Source organism: Lagenorhynchus albirostris, chromosome 5 (assembly GCF_949774975.1).
Source record: "Lagenorhynchus albirostris chromosome 5, mLagAlb1.1, whole genome shotgun sequence".
NCBI classification, from domain to species: domain Eukaryota; kingdom Metazoa; phylum Chordata; class Mammalia; order Artiodactyla; family Delphinidae; genus Lagenorhynchus; species Lagenorhynchus albirostris.
This window is the reverse complement of record NC_083099.1, coordinates 117,949,646-117,970,730: the sequence shown is the minus strand read 5'-3', so window position 1 is coordinate 117,970,730 and position 21,085 is coordinate 117,949,646.

Genomic DNA, 21,085 nt, shown 5'->3' with positions numbered 1-21,085 from the left:
TGTCCAGAAAAATGGACTTAAAATTAATCATAGATATAAACATAAAAAGATCTCAACAAATTTAAAAGCATTTGTTCTGGGCTTCCCTGGTGGTGCAGTGGTTAAGAATCTGCCTGCCAATGCAGGGCACATAGGTTCAAGCCCTGGTCCAGAAAGATCCCACATGCCATGGAGTAACAAAGCCCGTGCACCGCAACTACTGAGCCTGCGCTCTAGAGCCCATGAACCACAACTGCTGAGCCCTTATGCCACAACTACTGAAGCCTGCATGCTTGGAGTCCGTGCTCTGCAACAAGAGAAGCCACTGCAGTGAGAAGCCTATGCACCACAACGAATAGTAGCCCCTGCTCACCGCAGCTAGAGAAAGCCTGTGCACAGCAACAAAGACCCAATGCAGCCAAAAAAAAAAAAAAACATTTGCTCTTAGAAAAACACCACTATGTTTTTTCTGTTTTTTGCGGTACACGAGCTTCTCACTGTTGTGGCCTCTGCCGTTGCGGAGCACAGGCTCCGGATGCAGGCTCAGCAGCCATGGCTCACAGGCCCAGCCACTCTGCGGCATGTGGGATCTTCCCAGACCGGGGCACAAACCCGTGTCCCCTGCATCAGCAGGCGGACTCTCAACCACTGTGCCACCAGGGAGGCCCAAAAAACACCACTATGAAAAGGAAAATACAAGTCACAGCCTAGGAGGAAATATCTGCAATTTACATATATAGAAAAGCACATGTATCCTGAATATATAAAGAGCTCTTACAACTCAAAAGTAAAATAAAATATTTTAAAAGGCAAGATTTTTTCATAAATACTTCATAAATAAAGATATGAGTAGCTGAATAAACACATGAAAAGATGCTAAAAATGATTAATTTTCAAAGAAGTACAAATGGAAACTCCAATATCCCTACACATCCTATAAAATACAGTAAGTCCCCTACATACGAACATTCAAGTTGTGAACTTTCAAAGATGCAAATGTGCATCTGGTTCTAGCAAGGAACCAGAACCTGTGCCATCAATGTCAGGCGTGAGTGAAGTTGCAGCTTGTCCTCTGTCTCCTATTGCTGAGGATACTTCAGCTCTACCATTTCTCCTCTCCCTCCTCTGGTCAGTAACTCTTCTTGCCTGTTCACTCAATGCCAGTCCCTGTATGCCAGCTTTTGCACTGTACTACTGTACTTTTCAAGGTACTGTACTGTAAGATTAAAAACTTTTACTTTATTTTTTGTGTTTGTTTGTTTATATGTATTATTTGTGTGAAAAGTATTATAAACCTATTACAGTACAGTACTATATAGCCTATTGTGTTAGTTGGGTACCTAGGCTAACTTTGTTGGACTTACAAACAAATTGGACCTAAGAATGTGCTCTCAGAACAAAACTCGTTCATATGTAGGGGACTTACTGTAGGTGAAATTTAAAGGCAGACAATATCAAGTGTCGTCAAGGAGGTAGAACAATGGAAGTCTCAAACATTGCTGGTAAAAGTGTAAAGTTGTACAGTTTTGAACTGTTTGGCAACTTCTCATAAAGTTAAAATTCACTTACCATGTTAGCCAATAATAAACACAAAAAAACAGATGTTCAAAAAAGACTTCTAAATGAAAGTTTATAACAGTTTTATTGAAAATAATAGCTTGGGGGGGACCTTCAAGATAGCAGAGGAGTAAGATGAGGAGATCACTTTCCTTCCCACAAATACATCAAAAATACATCTACATGTGGAACAACTCTTACAAAACACCTACTGAATGCTGGCAGAAGACCACAGACTTCCCAAATGCAAGAAAACCCCCACGTACCTGGGTAGGGCAAAAGAAGAAAACAAAAAAACAGAGACAAAAGAATAGGGATGGGACCTGTCCCTCTGGGAGGGATCTGTGAAGGAGGAAAAGTTTCCACACACTAGGAAGCCCCTTCACTGCCGGAGATGGGGGGTGGGCATGGGGGGAGCTTCAGAGCCATGGAGGACAGCACAGCAACAGGGGTGCAGAGGGCAAAGCAGAGAGATTCCTGCACAGAGGATCGGTGCCAACCAGCACTCACCAGCCTGAGAGGCTTGTCTGCTTACCTGCCAGGGCAGGTCGGGTCTGGGAGCTGAGGCTTGGGCTTCGGAGATCAGACCCCAGGGAGAGGGCTGGGGTTGGCCACGTGAAGACAGCCTGAAGGGGTTGTCTGGCACCACAACTAGCCAGGAGGAAGTCAGGGGAAAAGTATGGACCTGCCTAAGAGGCAAGAGACCATTGTTTTGGGGTGCAGGAGAAGAGGGGATTCCTTCCCCATGTGCTCACAGAAGGCAGAGCACCGACTAAGAAAGCTCTATAGACAGGCATGAGCCGTGACTATCAGCTAGGACCCCAGAGATGGGCATGAAATGCTAATGCTGTTGCCGCTGCCACCAAAAATCCTGTGTGCAAGCTCAGGTCACTACCCACACCCCCCACAGGACCCTACGCAGCACACCAGTTGTCCAGGGACAACTTCCCCAGGAGAACACATGGCATGCCTCAGGCTGTTGCAATGTCACACCAGCCAATGCAACCGCAGGCTCAACCCACATTCCAATTATGACTACTGTACCCCTCCTTCTCCCTGGCCTGAGAAAGAAAGACAGACCTAATCAGCCGCTGCTTTAACCCCCTCCTGTCTGGGCTGGGAACAGATTCCTGAGGGTGACCTACACACAGAGGCAGGGCCAAAACCAAATCTGAACCCCAGGAGCTGTGCGAACAAAGAAGAGAAAGGGAAATTTCTCCATGCACCCTCAGGAGCAGCGGATTAAATCCCCACAATCAACTTGATGAACCCTGTGTCTGTGGAATACCTGAACAGACAATGAATGTTCCCAAAATTAAAGCCGTGGACTTTGGGAGCAACTGTAGACTTGGGCTTTCTGTCTGTGACCGATTTGTTTTTGTTTCTGATTTTTATATTTATCTTAGTTTAGTTTTAAGTACTTATTATCTTTGGTGGATTTGTTTATTGATTTGGTTGCTCCTTTCTTTTTTTTTTAATTTTTTCTTCTTACTGTTTTTGTACTCTATTTTATTTTTTCTCTTCCTTTTCTTCTGAGCTGTGTGGCCAACAGGGTCTCGGTGGTCCGCCCTGGTATCAGGCCTGAGCCTCTGTGGTGGGAGAGCCAAGTCCAGAACACTGGACCACCAGAGACCTTCTGGCCCCATGTAATGTCAATTGGTGAGAGCTCCTCCAGAGATCTCCGTCTCAACACTAAGACCCAGCTACACCCAACGGCAAACAAGTTCCAGTGGTGGACACCCCATGTCAAACAACTAGCAAGACAGGAAAACAACCACATCCATTAGCAGAGAGCCTGCCTAAAATCATACTAAGTTCACAGACAGCCCAAAACACACCACTGGACACAGCCCTGCCTACCAGAATGACAAGATCCAGCCCCACCCACCAGAACATAGGCACCAGTCCCCGCCAGCAGGAAACCTACAAGAGCCACTGAAGCAACCTCACACACTGTGGGCAGACACCAAAAACAATAGGCACTAAGAACCTGCAGCTTGTGAAAAGGAGACCCCAAATACAGTAAGTTAAGCAAAATAAGAAGACAGAGAAATACACAGCAGATGAAGGAGCAAAGTGAAAACCAACCAGATGAAACAAATGAAGAGGAAATAGGCAGTCTACCTGAAAAAGAATTCAGAGTAATGATAGGAAATATGATCCAAAATCTTGGAAATAGAATGGAGAAAATACAAGAAACATTTAACAAGGACCTAGAAGAACTAAAGAGCAAACAAACAATGGTGAACAACACAATAAATTAAATTAAAAATTCTCTAGGAGGAATCAATAGCAGAATAACTGAGGCAGAAGAACGGATAAGTGACCTGCAAGTTAAAAGAGTGGAAATAACTGCCACAGAGCAGAATAAAGAGAAAAGAATGAAAAGAATTAAGGACAGTCTCAGAGACGTCTGAGACAACATTAAACACACAAACATTTAAATTATAGAGGGGGGGGTGGGTCCCAGAAGAAGAAGAGAAAAAGAAAGGGTCTGAGACAATATTTGAAGAGATTATAGTTGAAAACTTCCCTAACATGGGAAAAGAAATTGTCAATCAACTCCAGAAAGCACAGAGACTCCTATATAGGATAAATCCAAGGAGAAACATGCCAAGACACATATTAATCAAATTATCAACAATTAAATATAATGAAAAAATATTAAAAGCAGCAAGGGAAAAGCAAGAAATAACATACAAGGGGATCTCCATAAGGTAAATATTTGACCTTTCAGCAGAAACTCTGCAAGCCAGAAGGGAGTGGCAGGACATATTTAAAGTGATGAAAGTGAAAAACCTACCACCAAGATTACTCTACAAAGCAAGGATCTCATTCAGATTTGACTGAGAAATTAAAACGTTTAAGACAAGCAAAAGTAAAGAGAATTCAGCACCACCAAACCAGCTTTACAACAAATGCTAAAGGAACTTCTCTAGGCAGGAAACACAAAAGAAGGAAAAAACCTACAAAAACAAACCTAAAACACTTAAGAAAATGGTAATAGGAACATACATATCGATAATTTCCTTAAATGTAAATGGATTAAATGCTCCAACCAAAAGACATAGACTGGTTGAATGGAAACAGAAAGAAGACCTGTATACATGCTGTCTACAAGAGACCCACTTTAGACCTAGGGATACATACAGACTGAAAGTGAAGGGATGGAATAAGATATTCCATGCAAATGGAAATCAAAAGAAAGCTGGAGTAGCAATTCTCATATCAGACAAAATAGACTTTAAAATAAAGACTATTACAAGAGACAAGAAGGACACTACATAATGATCAAGAGATCGATCCAAGAAGAAGATATAACAAGTGTAAATATTTATACACACAACATAGGAGCACCTCAATACATAAGGCAAATGCTAACAGCCATAAAAAGGGATATCGACACTAACATGATCATAGTAGGGGACTTTAACACCCCACTTTCACCAATGGAAAGATCATCCAAAATGAAAATAAATAAGAAAACACAAGTTTTAAATGACACATTAAACAAGATGGACTTAATTGATATTTATATGACATTCTATCCAAAAACAACAGAATACACTTTCTTCTCAAGTGGTCATGGAACATTCTCCAGGATAGATCATATCTTGGGTCACAAATCAAGCTTTGGTACATTTAAGAAAATTGAAATCATATCAAGTATCTTTTCCGACCACAATGCTATGAGACTAGATACCAATTATAAGAAAAAATCTGCAAAAAATACAAACATATGGAGGCTAAAGAATATGCTATTAAATAACCAAGAGATCACTGAAAAAATCAAAGAGGAAATCAAAAAATACCTAGAAACAAATGACAATGAGAACACAGTGACCAAAACCTATGGGATGCAGCAAAAGAAGTTCTAAGAGCCAAGTTTATTAGCAAAACAATCCCATCTTAAGAAACAAGAAAAATCTCAAATAAACAACTTAACCTTACACCAAAGCGATTACAGAAAGATGAACAAACACAACCCAAAATTAGCTGAAAGAAAGAAATCATAAAGATCAGTTCAGAAATCAATGAAAAAGAAATGAAGGAAATAATAACAAAGATCAATAAAACTAAATGCTGGTTCTTTGAGAAGATAAACAAAATTGATAAACCATTAGCCAGACTCATCAAGAAAAAAAGGGAGAAGACTCAAACCAACAGAATTAGAAATGAAAAAGGAGAAGTAAAAACTGACACTGTAGAATTATAAAGGATTATGATAGATTACTACAAGCAACTATATGCCAATAAAATGGAAAACCTGGAAGAAATGGACAAATTCTTAGAAATGCACAACATTCCAAGACTGAACCAGGAAGAAATAGAAAATATGAACAAACAAATCACAAGCACTGAAATTGAAACTATGATTAAAAATCTTCCAACAAGCAAAAGCCCCGGGCCAGATGGCTTCACAAGTGAATTCTATCAAACATTTAGAGAAGAGCTAACACCTATCCTTCTCAAATTCTTCCAAAATATAGCAGAGGCAGGAACACTCCCAAACTCATTCTATGAGGCCGCCATCACCCTCTTACCAAAACCAGAGAAACATGTCACAAAAAAGGAAAACTACAGGCCAATATCACTGATGAACATAGATGTAAAAATCCTCAACAAAATACTACCAAACAGAATCCAACAGCACATTGAAAGGGTCATACACCATTGTCAAGTGGGGTTTATCCCAGGAAAACAAGGATTCTTCAATATATGCAAAGCATTCATGTGATACACCATATTAACAAACTGAGGAATAAAAACCATATGATCATATCAATAGATGCAGAAAAAGTTTTTGACAAATTCAGCACCAATTTATGATAAACACTCTCCAGAAAGTAGGCATTGAGGGAACCTACCTCAACATAATAAAGGCCATATATGACAAACCCACAGCCAACGTCATTCTCAATGATGAAAAATTGAAACCATTTCCTCTAAGATCAGGAACAAGACAAGGTTGCCCACTCTCACCACTATTATTCAACATAGTTTTGGAAGTTTTAGTCACAGCAGTCAGAGAAGAAAAAGAAATAAAAGGAATCCAAATTGGAAAAGAAGAAGTAAAATTGTCACTGTTTGCAGATGACATGATACTATACATAGAGAATCCTAAAGATGCTACCAGAAAACTACTAGAGCTAATCAATGAATTTGGTAAAGTAGCAGGACACAAAATTAATGCACAGAAATCTCTTGCATTACTATACACTAACGACAAAAAATCTGGAAGAGAAATTAAGGAAACATTCCCATTTACCATTGCAACAAAAAGAATAAAATACCTGGGAATAAACCTACCTAAGGAGGTAAAAGAACTGTATGCAGAAAACTATAAGACACTGATGAAAGAAATCCAAGACGACACAAACAGAAGGAGAGATATACCATGTCCTTGGATTGGAAGAATCAACATTGTGAAAATGACTATACTACCCAAAGCAATGTACAGATTCAATGTAATCTCTATCAAACTACCAAAGGCATTTTTCACAGAACTAGAATAAAAAATTTCACAATTTTATGAAAACAGAAAAGACCCCGAATTACCAAAGCAATCTTGAGAATGCAAAACGGAGCTGGAAGAATCAAGCTCACTGGCTTCAGACTATACTACAAAGCTACAGTAATCAAGACAGTATGGTGCTGGCACAAAAACAGAAATACAGATCAATGGAACAGGATACAAAGCACGGAGATAAAGCCATGCACGTATGGTCATCTTATCTTTGACAAAGGAGGGAAGAATATACAATGGAGAAAAGACAGCATCTTCAATAAGTGGTGCTGGGAAAACTAGACAGCTACATGTAAAAGCATGAAATTAGAGCACTTCCTAACACCATACACAATAATGAACTCAAAATAGATTAAAGACCTAAATGAAGGCCAGACACTATGAAACTCTTAGAGGAAAACGTAGGTAGAACACTCTATGACACAAATCACAGCAAGATCCTTTTTGAGCCACCTCCTAGAGAAATGGAAATAAAAACAAAAATAAACAAAGGGGACCTAATGAAACTTCAAAGCTTTTGCACAGCAAAGGAAACCATAAACAAGATGAAAAGACAACCCTCAGAATGGGAGAAAATATTTGCAAATGAAACAACTGGCCAAGGATTAATCTCCCAAATATACAAGCAGCTCATGCAGCTCAATATCAAAAACCAAACAAACAACACAATCAAAAATGGGCAGAAGTCTTAAATAGACATTTCTCCAGAGAAGATATACTGATTGCCAACAAACACATGAAAGGATGCTCAACATCACTAATCATTAGAAAAATGTAAATCAAAACCACAATAAGTTGTCACCTCACACCTGTCAGAATGGCCATCATTAAAAAAACCTACAAACAATAAATGCTGGAGAGGGTGTGGAGAAAAGGGAACCCTCTTGCACTGTTGTTGGGAATGTAAATTGATACAGCCACTACGGAGAACCGTATGGAGGTTCCTTAAAAATCTAAAAATAGAACTACCGTATGACCCAGCAATCCCACTACCGGGCAAATACCCTGAGAAAACCATAATTCAAAAAGAGACATGTACCACAATGTTCATTGAAGCTCTATTTACAATAGCCAGGACATGGAAGCAACCTAAATGTCCATCGACAGATGAATGGATAAAGAAGATGTGGCACATATACACAATGGAATATTACTCAGCCATAAAAAGAAATGAAATTGAGGTATTCATAGTGAGGTGGATGGACCTAGAGTCTGTCATACAGAGTGAAGTAAATCAGAAAGAGAAAAACAAATACCGTACACTAACACATATATATGGAATCTAAAAATATTTATTTCTGATGAACCTAGGCAGGACAGGAATAGAGACGCAGACGTAGAGAATGGACTTGAGGACACAGGGAGGGGGAAAGGTAAGCTGGGACAAAGTGAGAGAGTAAAATTGACACATATACACTACCAAATGTAAAATAGATAGCTAGTGGGAAGCAGCTGCATCGCACAGGGAGATCAGCTCAGTGCTTTGTGACCACCTAGACGGGTGGGATAGGGAGGGTGGGAGGGAGACGCAAGAGGGAGGGGATATCGGGTTATATGTATACGTATAGCTGATTCATTTTGTTATACAGCAGAAAGTAACACAACATTATAAAGCAAATATACTCCAATAAAGATGTTAAAAATATTTAAAAACAGAAAATAATAGCTTGAAAAATTCAAATGGTCATCAATTGCTGAATGGATAAACAAATAATGGTATATGCATATAATAGAATACCACTTGGAAATGAAAAGGATCAGATTACTTATATGCACAACAAAATGGATGAATCTCAAAAATACTATGTTCTCAAAAGTATCCAGATACAAAAGTATATGTACTGTTTGATTTTATTCATATGAACAGGCAAAACTAATCTATAGTGGCAGAGAGCAGATCTGTGGTTGCCGGTGATTGGGGGTGGTCAGGAGGGAATTAACTGCAAAGGACAGAAGGGAAATTTTTTGAATAATGAAAATGTTTTATATCTTTATTGGATTGCTGTTTGCATTGGTATATGTTTCTCAAAAGTCACAAAACCATATGCTTTATATAAGTGCATTTTATTGTATGTAGATTATTCCTCAATAAAGTCTATTTAAAAAACCGAAACAGCTTTTAAAAGAAATTCAGCTACCTGAATAAATTTCCGTAGTGCCTTTCAGTTCCCTCGTATAGAACGTTTCATTATAATTGTTTTATCACCAGTTTTCCAGAGCCTAAATATTTTTATACCCCCACCTTCAAGGCAAATCAACAATAATGGTGAGGACCTGTTGAAATCTACATACGAGCATTTTCTTCTGCAGCTTTGGCTTAGGAAGAACAAAAAGAGGGTTTGAGGATAAAAAGCCTGAAACTCCAAAGGAAATCCGGATTATCCCACAGTCATAGGAATATATAACTACCAGAACTGGTTTTAAATCTGTCTAAAGTATCAATGACAGATATTTGGCAATGGTAACAGCAGAAGTGATTTTAAATCTGTCTACTTGTTCAGGGACAATTCACTTCAGTGTACGTACCTCTGCAACTAAGACAAAACATCACCCTACTTCTGTTTCTATTTGCAACACAAAACATGCTTCTAAGATTGACTTCAACATACTCCTTCCTCTATAACTAGCATGACCCCAAACGAAGTCTTCCTAAAGCCATAAAAACGAAATAGTGCCATTTGCAGAGATGTGGATAGACCTAGAGACTGTCATACAGAGTGAAGTAAGTCAGAAAGAGAAAAACCAATTTCATATAATATTGCTTATATGTGGAATCTAGAAAAATGGTACAGATTATTATTGTTATTTGCAAAGCAGAAATAAAGACACAGATGTAGAGAACAAACTTATGGATACCAAGGGTGGAAGCGGGGGGTGTGGGACGAATTGGGAGATTGGGATTGACATATATAAACTACTATGTATAAAATAGATAACTAATGAGAACCTACCGTATAGCACAGGGAACTCTACTCAATGATCTGTGGTGACCTAAATGGGAAGGAAATCTAAAAAAGAGGGGATATATGTATAACTGATTTACTTTTCTGTACAGTAGAAACTAACACAACACTGTAAAGAAACTATGAGCCAATAAATTTTTTTAAAAAAAAGACTGTCAATATGTTTTGCTCTACAAGATAAAGCTTAGTCATCAGAGCTCTCCCTTGCTTATGCTGTAATTTTGGCATTTACATTGCAGATACTGAGTAGTGGTCTTATTTTTTGGCAATTCCTAGACCTCATTTTACAGATGGCGAAAATGTGACATGAAAAAATTAAAGGTTTTGTTTTTAATATAACTAATGATCATATAACTAATATAATCCACTGGGAACTAAATACCAGTCTACTAATAACAGGTCTGGTACTCTTTTTCTTCCAGTATTCACATAGAAACACATACACACATGCATATACATCACTGACATAAAATTCTTCAAGATAATAAATGTCATATAAATTAGTTTCATAGTCACTCAATCTTTTTTGACTTATACTTTAGGGATTTAAAGATAACTATATTCCTCCTAATATCAAGGGGATCATGGTTTACTAAAGGAGACATTCAGGTAAGAAATAATAGTAATGCAATAAATAGAAATCAAATAAACTAGACTTGTATTTTAGATTCATTGCTTACTTGTGATATAATGCTGGATAAATTACTTACCCTCTCAGAGTTTCAGTTTTTTTATCCATAAAATGCAAACAATAAAATATACTCTGAAAGAGTACTGGGGAGTTTGAAGATTCATGAAAACAGAGTAAAAATCACAATGATTGAAACAAAAATAGTTGTCATTTTCATTTCACCAACATCATTATTCCCAATAAAATAAGTAGTTCTATGAAGCGACATGAGAGAATGGTTGTCATTTTGAGAAGAAAGTGATATTGGTATGGGTTTGCAAGAAGAGGAATAAGTTAGGGGAAAGGAACCCTGAGGTGGGAGTGGAGGTGGGAGTGGAAGCATTCCAGGCAGTAGCTAGAGCACACATAAATCTCTAGAAGTACAAGTAAGTATAAGTAATATTTACAGGATGCATACTCTCTACTAGGCACTGTCATTAATATACCACCTCATTCCATTCTCACAGCAATCCTAAGATTTAGATACTTCAATATTGCCATTTTACAGATGAGAAGATAGGAGCAGATGTTGTAACTTGCCCAAAGTCACAAAGCTATATATTCCATAGTAGGCCTAGGAATTGAACCTGAGTAGAACATGGTAGCCTACACTCTAACCCATTACACAATAAAGAGTGTACTTTAATGTACATCACTACTTTATATAATTTTCAGGGCTATTTATGTCAGTTAAGTTTTTCAGAAGCCAATGAAGACATTTGGAAGACTAGTGTATTCAGAGAAGGTTTATCAGATCCTTAATTTCTTTTGCAATATGATTTAAATAATTAATTATGTAGAGTAGGCACAAAATGCAGTATAAAAATTAGGTGTTCACAGAATACAATTTTATTTTTCTATTACTCAGTTTATTTTCTATCACAAGCTTCCAAATAGATCATAAAAATTTAATATCCTTTAAATATCCGTTTGTCTTATCACTGGGTTCTAAATGCTGGGTGGGTGGGAGTTGATGGGCATCTGGCTCTTGTCTTACAATCTGTATATTCTGGCATCTCCTGAGATCAGCTGAGGAATTCATAATTCATTTCCGTCCATGAATTTCTGTCGAAACAGGTCACTGCTAAGTCATCCGAAAGGTTCCTGCGGGCATGTTCTGTCTAGGCTATGTCCCAAGTTCTTTTAGAGTATGTAGGATTATTCTGCTGTTCTTAATCACACAAGTCCACAGAGATTTACAGGATGAGAGGCTGCCTATGATCTCTCATTACTTCCTTGCTCCTCTTAGTTTCAGGCGATATTTATACTTATCAGGTATCAACCTGGCATAGGAGAAAAATGTTACCATAAGTTGATCAGAGATGTTTGTCCACCTAAATCCATTTTGTCTTTTTCCTGAGCCAGTATTCCATCCTCCCTTGCTGGGAGGTGTGGCCACGTAACTGGGTTTTAACCAATAGGATATGAGCAGAAATAATATGAGTCACTTGCAGCCTGGCCCCCAAGCCTTTCACACATGCTCCTTTATGTTCATTCCTCCTCTGTTGTCATGACACAGACAAGTGAATCTCTAAAGGCTGAAAAGATACAAGCTGTACAAGCTGCAAAGGACCTTGCTTCCTGAATGATAGAGCAGAGAGTTGTAATCTGAAACACCCACCAGGACTGTTATTGATCAATAAATAAACTCCTGTTTTTGTCTAGCCATTACCAGATTAAGTGTGTTTCTTACCACAGGCTGGCTTATCCTAACTAATACACAGACCCATATGATTAGATATCTTAAACGGTGGTTTGTGTTCTGTAATATTGATGTGCCTCCATGGCTGTACTTTCAGAAGGGAAAAGAGGCACCACTTTCACTCCAATCTCCCCAATTTATCTGGAGTGTCTGAATGACCCCTAGCTCATCCAAGAGAAGGGTCATCTCCCTTTTATAAAGTATGTTCAATATGTACTACTCATTGCTTCTCCATCTTACTCTCCTCTTACCCCAGCTCTAAGAATCTATTATTTCAGTGGGAGGCAGCAAGTTTTGTGTTACTCATCAATTACCCCTTTTTTAACCATGTTGAAGAGATTAAAATATCATTAATCGGGTATTTTGCAAATAAGTAGGGAAATGAATAAGTAATGTCTAGCTGATTAATTGAGAGACATCAAAGAGTACAAAGAAAAGCAAAGGTGGGGGAATCACTGTTAATATGCCTAAATATTATGCTACAATATTTGTAATCCTCTGTCAAATGGATCACATACCCAAGAATTGCATTCTCTCTCAGGGTCTCAGTCATTAGCTTGAGTCCTAACCAGAATCTGGGGAACTGTGACTCTTGAAAATGATTAATATTTTTTGATAGTGAGGAATTTGGTCAAAGCAGAAGCGTTTATTGAGTACTTACTACATATGCTGGTTACTGTTCTGCGTACTGAAATCTCTAGAAGTACAAATCCTTGTAATGAAGGACCAAGGATTTTCTCTCAAGATACAAGTACCCAACAGAGGGACCCCCCACCCCCCACCTTTGCCTGCTTCAAGCATGACCCATACTGAGATGGTAGAGTGAGACAGAGGCCACATCAAGGTTTTGTAATAATCCACAAATGTTTTCATGTAGTTGCTCATGTGACCCTGGAAACATCTAGGAGTGCTGATATATGAGTAAATGAGTGTAGTTCCCCTTGCATTGCTTCTAGAAAGCAGTTAGTGCCATGAGCCCCTTGAGTCCAGTTCTTGACTTGAGATACTTTTCCTTATCTCCCTACCCTCTGCAGAAAGTACTCACAGGATTTTGTGATGTAAAACTCAGAAATCTAAGAAAATTGCCAACTGCCTCAAATTCTTCTAGGGCCAGCCTCACTCCATAATCTAGAGTAAAGGAGCACATATTCAAACTTTATCCTTGACACACGCTTGGATAAACTGCAGTTTCCTGATTAAATATGCAGAGTAAATTCCAACATGGGTCCCAGGTGATATGCTGGGTGTTAAGTTTCCTAAAATAATTTTTTTTTTTACCAGTTCTCAATTGTGATTCTATCTTATTCTATCTCAGTCATGAGTCAATCCATATTGTACAAGGTCTCACCCCAGCTGGCTAAACTGAGAGCAAGAAATGAAAATCAGATATGATTCTCACGTAATAAATATGGGAATTGTGACTTCAATGATGGAACACTGGAGAACTGAAGGACAGGGGATTTTTAGGTTTCTGGAGAAATTTCTTCTTCTAAAAACGACATGCATGGGTTGGGATATTTTGAGGTTACAAACTGTGGGTTAAAATAAAGTGTCAGGGCTCACAAGTCTGGTAAAACCACAAAATTCTGTCTTGAATGGAATTTCTGGTGCCAAGCTTTGCATTGCTTTCACCTGAAACCACAATGAGAGGAGTCAAGTTTTCATATGGGTAGAGAAAAGAGAAAGTAAACAAAGAACACTCACATCACCAAGCAAACAGGCAGTCACACTGGTGCCCGATCTGCCCAGCACTTAAGCAAGAATCCTGGAGAAAGGTTCACAGAGCCACTACTATTGCTTCATCCAGTTTCTCCCCAAAGATTTGGGTATTTACGTCCCATCATCCTGGGGGAGGGCATAGGGGTAAATCTGCATATTTGTGGATAGTATGACCATGGTTGGGAAATACCTTTGTGGGAACATGCTGGTTACAAACAGCTGAAGTGTTTTTCACCATATTCAGTTAAATTAATCCCTGTCTCCTCTCTCCCACTTCTTTTGGCTTTTTTAGTAACTTCCTTCCATCCCACTCCCATGTAGCTCATGCCCTTTATTTTTTTTTCAGTACCTTTACTATTGATCACTCAAAAAGTCATTCTTAGTTTGGAAAGACTGACGGGAGGCACATTTGCCCATTTCTGTCACTAAGTACAGCTGGATATCCTGAACACTATATATAAAACAAAAGAAGGCTCTGAATGGTGGAGACAAGAGGACAGGCTGGCTACACAGACTGGCTAAACTGTGGACCCAAGGAATGACACCACGGTGAAATACCTGGGTTTTCTTTTTATCTCATATACCTCAGACTTAGAGCCGAAGAAACCAGCAAGCAGAAAATACTAATGGGCATAGACAATTAAGCCTCAATGAAAGTCTATTTTTCTCTACCCAGAGGACTAGGAAAGAGTCGGCCTAGACAATAACAACTCAGCTCCAAACGAATACCACAGAGAAAACTGCTGTCTCATGACCCTGCTCCTGCCTCCACTTCTGCTGGTATGGTGTCAGAGAAGGCTGAGTGAGGGCTTGGGAAGTCCATCTCCATCAAGCTGTAATGCATCCCACCCTACCCTGGTGTCAGCAGATACCACATGGGGAATCTGGATTTGTGCCCCTGCACTGTGGTAATAAAGCTCCCCTCCCTCCTCTCCCCCCATGTTTCAGCAGTATCAGATGAAAACTGGAAGAGGGTCAGAACTTCTACCACTGCCACCCTATCCCTGCCCCACATATCAGTGGAGGACACCTGTGTGCAATAAGCAGCCATTCTAGCCAGGGAGGTATCCGTGAAGGTCTAGACTGAAGCCTGAATTCTCACCCCCAACCCAGAAGTAACGAGGTACCCCTCAACAACCCCCTGCCCGCACTGTGGGGTTAACAGAGGTGGGGAAACCTAGACTTCCACCATGTCCTAGCAGTAATGAAGAGATGCTCCCAATCCTTTGCCAGCTCAGAGGAGGCCTGCTAAAATATGATTTAGATGAAATCCAGTCTCATGACATAATATTCAAAATGTCCAGGATACAATCACACATCACTCCTCATACCAAGAACCAGGAAAATCTCAACTCGAACCATAAAAGACAATCAACAGAGCCACCACCAAGATGACACAGATGTTGACATTATCTGACAAGGAATTTAACAGAATTCTTCTTTAGCAGATTCACTGTAGTTTCTCAATGAAGTGGTCAGCCCGATTAAAATAGATGTAATGAATTATAATTCACATTTAATGAAATGTATTTGTGCAAATGGTCACTCAGCACCAACAACCATAAAGAAGTAATGACAGCTTGTTATTACTGATGTAATTAATGGTGGCTTGTTAAAAAATGAGATTGGAATATAGATTAAGAGATTAAGAATCAAGATAAAAAGTACCCACATTCTATTTAATCCATGCAGATTATAATTGAAACCATTAAAACTGAGTTACGGATTGGGGTTCATTTGTCTACAAACATTTATCTCCATATCTCCTTCACCATCCTTCCCAATCTCTACATATACATGCCACAATCACTTAGGAGTGCCTGCATACCTGATTGCTTACAAATTAGAATTACTCAAATATAGTCAAACATAATTATAAATATTATTTGAAATAATGGAAACTAGTGAAGATGTATTAGTCAAGGTTCACCAGAGAAACAGAACCAATTATATATATATATATATATATATATATATATATATACACATCTACCTACCTATCTATAGATGTATATATCTATCTGTGTAGATATCTATATATACATCTATAGTTAGGTAGGTAGATAGTATGTCTATACTTGTATCTACATCTATATCTACCTATATCTATATATTGAGAGAGAGAGATTGATTTATTATGAAGAATTAGCTCACACCATTACAGAGGTTGAGAAGTCCCACCATCTGCCGTCTGCAAGCTGGAGACCCAGGAAAGCTGATTATGTAGTTTAGTGGGAGTCTAAAGGCCAGAGGACCAGGGGAGTCTGTGCTCTAAGTCTCAGTCTAGGGGCAGGAGAAATGGGTGTCCCAGTTCTACAGTCAGGCAGAAAGGGCAAATTCCCTTCTCAGCCCACTTTGTTCTACCCAGCAGATTGGATGATGCTTATCAACATGGGGGGCGGGGGGCAATCCGCTTTACTGAGTCCACTGATTCGAATGATGATGTCATCCAGAACCATTCTCACAGACACACCCAGAAATAACATTTAGCCAAATATCTGGTCACCCCATATTCCAGTCAAGTGGATATATATCACAAAAGGCAAGTGGCACATCAAACTTTAAGTTAAATAATTAATTTCCTATTTGCTCTGAACTACTTTCCTTCCTTAAAGAGTTCTCCGTGCCTAGTTCCTTGAAAAAACAAACCCAAAATTATTTTACTGAATCTGATAAGTCTTTAAGATATCATTTCATTGCAAATACTTTCTTCTCTCTCTTTATAGTCAAATTTTATTAAGTCTTTATTTATGAGATAATGTCATGATCCAGAATCAATACAAGGCTTTTTGTAGAACTTTTTTCCCTCTGAGATAAGACTCTAAAAGTTCTCATAAACCTCTTCACTCTTAAAAGCAAGAGTTGGCAGACTCCGCTAGGATTTCAAAACTATGAGACATCTTTAATTGCATGGTCATTTGTCTTTATATGATATCTTTCACCTGGTTTTAATGTCAAGAGAAAAAAATTGTGGAGGACTAACTTTTCCATTTAAGCAAATACAAATGAAAATATAAAAAGATAAAAGATAAAAAAGATAAATTTATCATTTTCCACTTTTACTAGTTTTATCTGGAGGTTTGTGGATCTCAGGGATGGGTCCTGTTACGGGGAAAAAAAGAGATGGTATTCAATTTGAATATAAAATAAAAGAAGGATGGAAGGAAGGGAAGGAGGGAGAGAGTCCTTCTTTTATGCAACTTCTCTAACATGTGATCATATTTGTAGGGGATTTTTCCTTATTCTAAAAATCCATTTGACTGTGCTGTGAATGAGTCCTTGAAAATTCCCCAAGACACAGAAAATGGAACTTTTCACCGAGGACTCTGTAGTATTGCCGAGTTATCTGAAGTAGAGCACACTGGCTATAATTCTTTCCAAATTTGTAAACTACAAAAATGTAGGAAGCAGAAAATTACTTCCAAGCAAAATGAAACCAGTATTTATAATAATTAAGAGATGTGGAGTTTGGGGGGAATTAATTTAAGGAGGGGGAGAATCTACACTACTTAATTAGACAAAGATGCTGTTATAGAAACTTTACAAACACAGTATGTGGTAAGCAGCCCATGCCCCACTCTCTAGTATCCGAGACACCCACCTTTCAGCTCTACAGTTTAGATGGAAATATGAGATGCAAACACTTAGCTTTACCCATGCTGTATTTTTTTTTTTTTTTTTTTTTTTTTTTTTTTTTTTTTTGCGGTACGCGGGCCTCTCACTGTTGTGGCCTCTCCCGTTGCGGAGCACAGGCTCCGGATGCGCAGGCTCAGCGGCCATGGCTCACGGGCCCAGCCGCTCCGCGGCATGCGGGATCTTCCCGGACCAGGGCACGAACCTGTGTCCCCTGCATCGGCAGGCGGACTCTCAACCACTGCGCCACCAGGGAAGCCCCCCATGCTGTATTTTACTTTTTGCTTAGATTACAATTGATTGTGCATGATTGGAGAACATGTTAATGATATTTGGAAACTCTTAAACCTTTTTTTGGGGGGGTGAAGTAGAAAGGAATAGCTTTATTGCTTTGCCAGGCAAAGGGGGGTCACAGCAGGCTAATGCCCTCAAAACTGTGTATCTCAGACTTCCCTCGTGGCGCAGTGGTTAAGAATCCACCTTCCAGTTCAGGGGACACAGGTTCGATCCCTGGTCCAGGAAGATCCCACATGCTGCGGAGCAACAAAGCCCGTGCGCCGCAACTACTGAGCCCACACGCTGCAACTATGGAAGCCCATGTGTTCTAGGGCCTGTGAGCCGCAACTACTGAAGCCCGCACACCTAGAACCAGTGCTTCACAACAAGGGAAGCCACTGCAATGAGAAGCCCGCACATCACAATGAAGAGTATCCCCAGCCCGCCACAACTAGAGAAAGCCCGCGCCCAGCAACGAAGACCTAATGCAGCCAAATAAATAAATAAATACAATTATAAACAAACAACCAAACAAAAAATAACAACAACAAAAAAAACTGTGTGTCCCAACTTGGAGGGGTTATTGAGGAGTTTTATAGTAATGGTTCAAAGAGGGCGTCATCAGCTCGTGGACATTCTTCTGATTGGTTGATGGTGAGTCAGCATCATCGACCTTCTGGTTCCAACCAGTCTGTGGTCCACGTGCTTATGGGCAAATCAACTTTGAGATATGGTTAATCCTTATGTTAGTAGGTAAACTCTAGAAATCTGAGCACAAAAGTTTAGCTCAACTCTATAAAACATTCTTCCTGATTTTCAGGATTTGGTCACATTTCTGTGTCCTATCCTGGGAAATAGCAAATTCTTGCTCCAATTTAGTTCTTCTCTGCTTGGTTCTGCAGCCATCCCAAAACAAACTCTAGACAATAAGGATTTAGAACATTACAAGGATAGTATGAAATGTCAGAATTTCTGGAGAAAAGCTTAGGGGGTGGGTAGCAGTTGTCTGAAGTTCTAATAATGTTCAGACCCACTTGGGAAGGAGTTAGTTTTTCTATAGATGATATCTAGAATCTGTTATTTTATAGTAAACTCCAATAGTCACAGAGCATTACAAAGAGTAAATTGTAAATTTGGCCCACCTGTTGAGCTCTGCCTTGTCACTTCAACAGTTTTTAAGAATTTTTTCTGGGGCTTCCCTGGTGGCGCAGTGGTTGAGAGTCCGCCTGCTGATGCAGGGGACTCGGGTTCGTGCCCCGGTCCGGGAAGATCCCACATGCCGCGGAGCAGCTGGGCCCGTGAGCCATGGCCGCTGAGCCTGTGCGTCCAGAGCCTGTCCTCCGCAACGGGAGAGGCCACAACAGTGAGAGGCCCGCGTACCGAAAAAAAAAAAAGAAAAAGAATTTTTTCTGCAAGTATTTGGAAAAATTTTATGGGAGTTAAATGACATTAGAAAGAGCAGACTCAAAACAGAAATCCTTCTGGAACAGCTTTTACATACAACTTTATAGTTTACAGTGTGTTGTACATGCAACCTCAGCCGATGGCCTATTTATTCCCATCCAATTATGTTGGATGGAATACAGTTCCATGTCTTAGATGATTCATCAGTACATAAAAATCAGCTTGGCCCTAACCATGCAAACACAATCTGAGCTCAATTTTTAAGAAACCACAGATTTTCCCCTTAGGGAATAGACTGTTTGTGGGCAGTCTGTCTCTTTATAAGAAAATTATTTTCTAACGGAGCATTTTCACAGGCTAAAACTGAGAATTCCAGTATTTTCACTGCATAAGTGTACCTAGATATTTCAAAGAAATACTCCAAAAACAAAACATGAGCTATTTTCTTGTTTTTGCAGTTTAAATACCTATATGGAACCCTATGTAAAATTCTACTCAAGGACTGATTTTCCTTATCAGATTAAACCAATGGAACACCAAGTCTTGCAAAATCCCTTGCTTTCACTTAGGAAAAAAGATCAATTTCACTTACCTTGTGTCAGTTACCAAGTGATTACCTCTCATCTCCAAATCCACTCACCATTGCCCTGCTGATGATCCTGGAGCTGGACCCTGAAAACATTTCTCTTTCCTCAGAGGACAAAATGGTAAGTATTGTCAGCAGATGGCGCTAGAGAACACTACTGGAAAACGAGGCTTTGTTTCAGTGTGTTTTTCTCCACTTGCTACTGTGGTGCACAGCATCCAGCAGTGCATAGGACAACAGTGTGTTCTGCTGAATGGCACCTCCACAATGGCACGTTCCTCTGGCACTTCAGAGGGCAGCTCCCCAGCAAATTCCATGAAGCAACACTCTCCTATGGACAGTTTTCCAAGCACCCAGAAGGCAGCTTCCTGGCAATCTCAGCTGGCAATATACCTCAGAGGACACCATCCAATGGGCCATGGTCATGGCTACACCCTCTCCATTGGTGGGGAAGAGTACCTCTTCCAGATTTGGTCTTTCTCTTGGTGCTCTGACTCAGCCCTAGAGATAGTGCCTTCTCCCTAGATGTGTTCTTCAATTCAATTATTTTTTAGAGTTTTTCTGTTGCTAAGTAATTGGTTATAGTTATTAATTCTTTGAATTAAACTTTCTTTGTTAAAATTGTAATGTGACTTCCATCTCCCGATTGGATCCTGAGTGACATGTACATTCAAACAGTTTTAAATAGTAACTGACGATACGAGTACAAATTTGTTTCCAAAAAATCATGGTATAATAACATAGGAAATCTAAAACACTATCTTAAAAACATATGATCCCACAATTTTTCTTTCAGTAGACATTATATTTAAAGTATCCACTTACTGTCAACATAAATAAACCACCTAATAGAATAAATATTATCAAACCAATCTGCTTATTATTGATGTTTGAAAGGAAATTTCCTTTAGTGGAAAAGCTGCTGAAATATTTACACAGGCATGCATCAGTAAAAATGCCAAATGAAATGAGATCAACTACGTACTTTTAAAGAGAAGTTGATTTGTATACAGATCTTGATTTCTGATGGGGTTATGTCCCAATAAACCTATCGTAAGATATTCAAAAT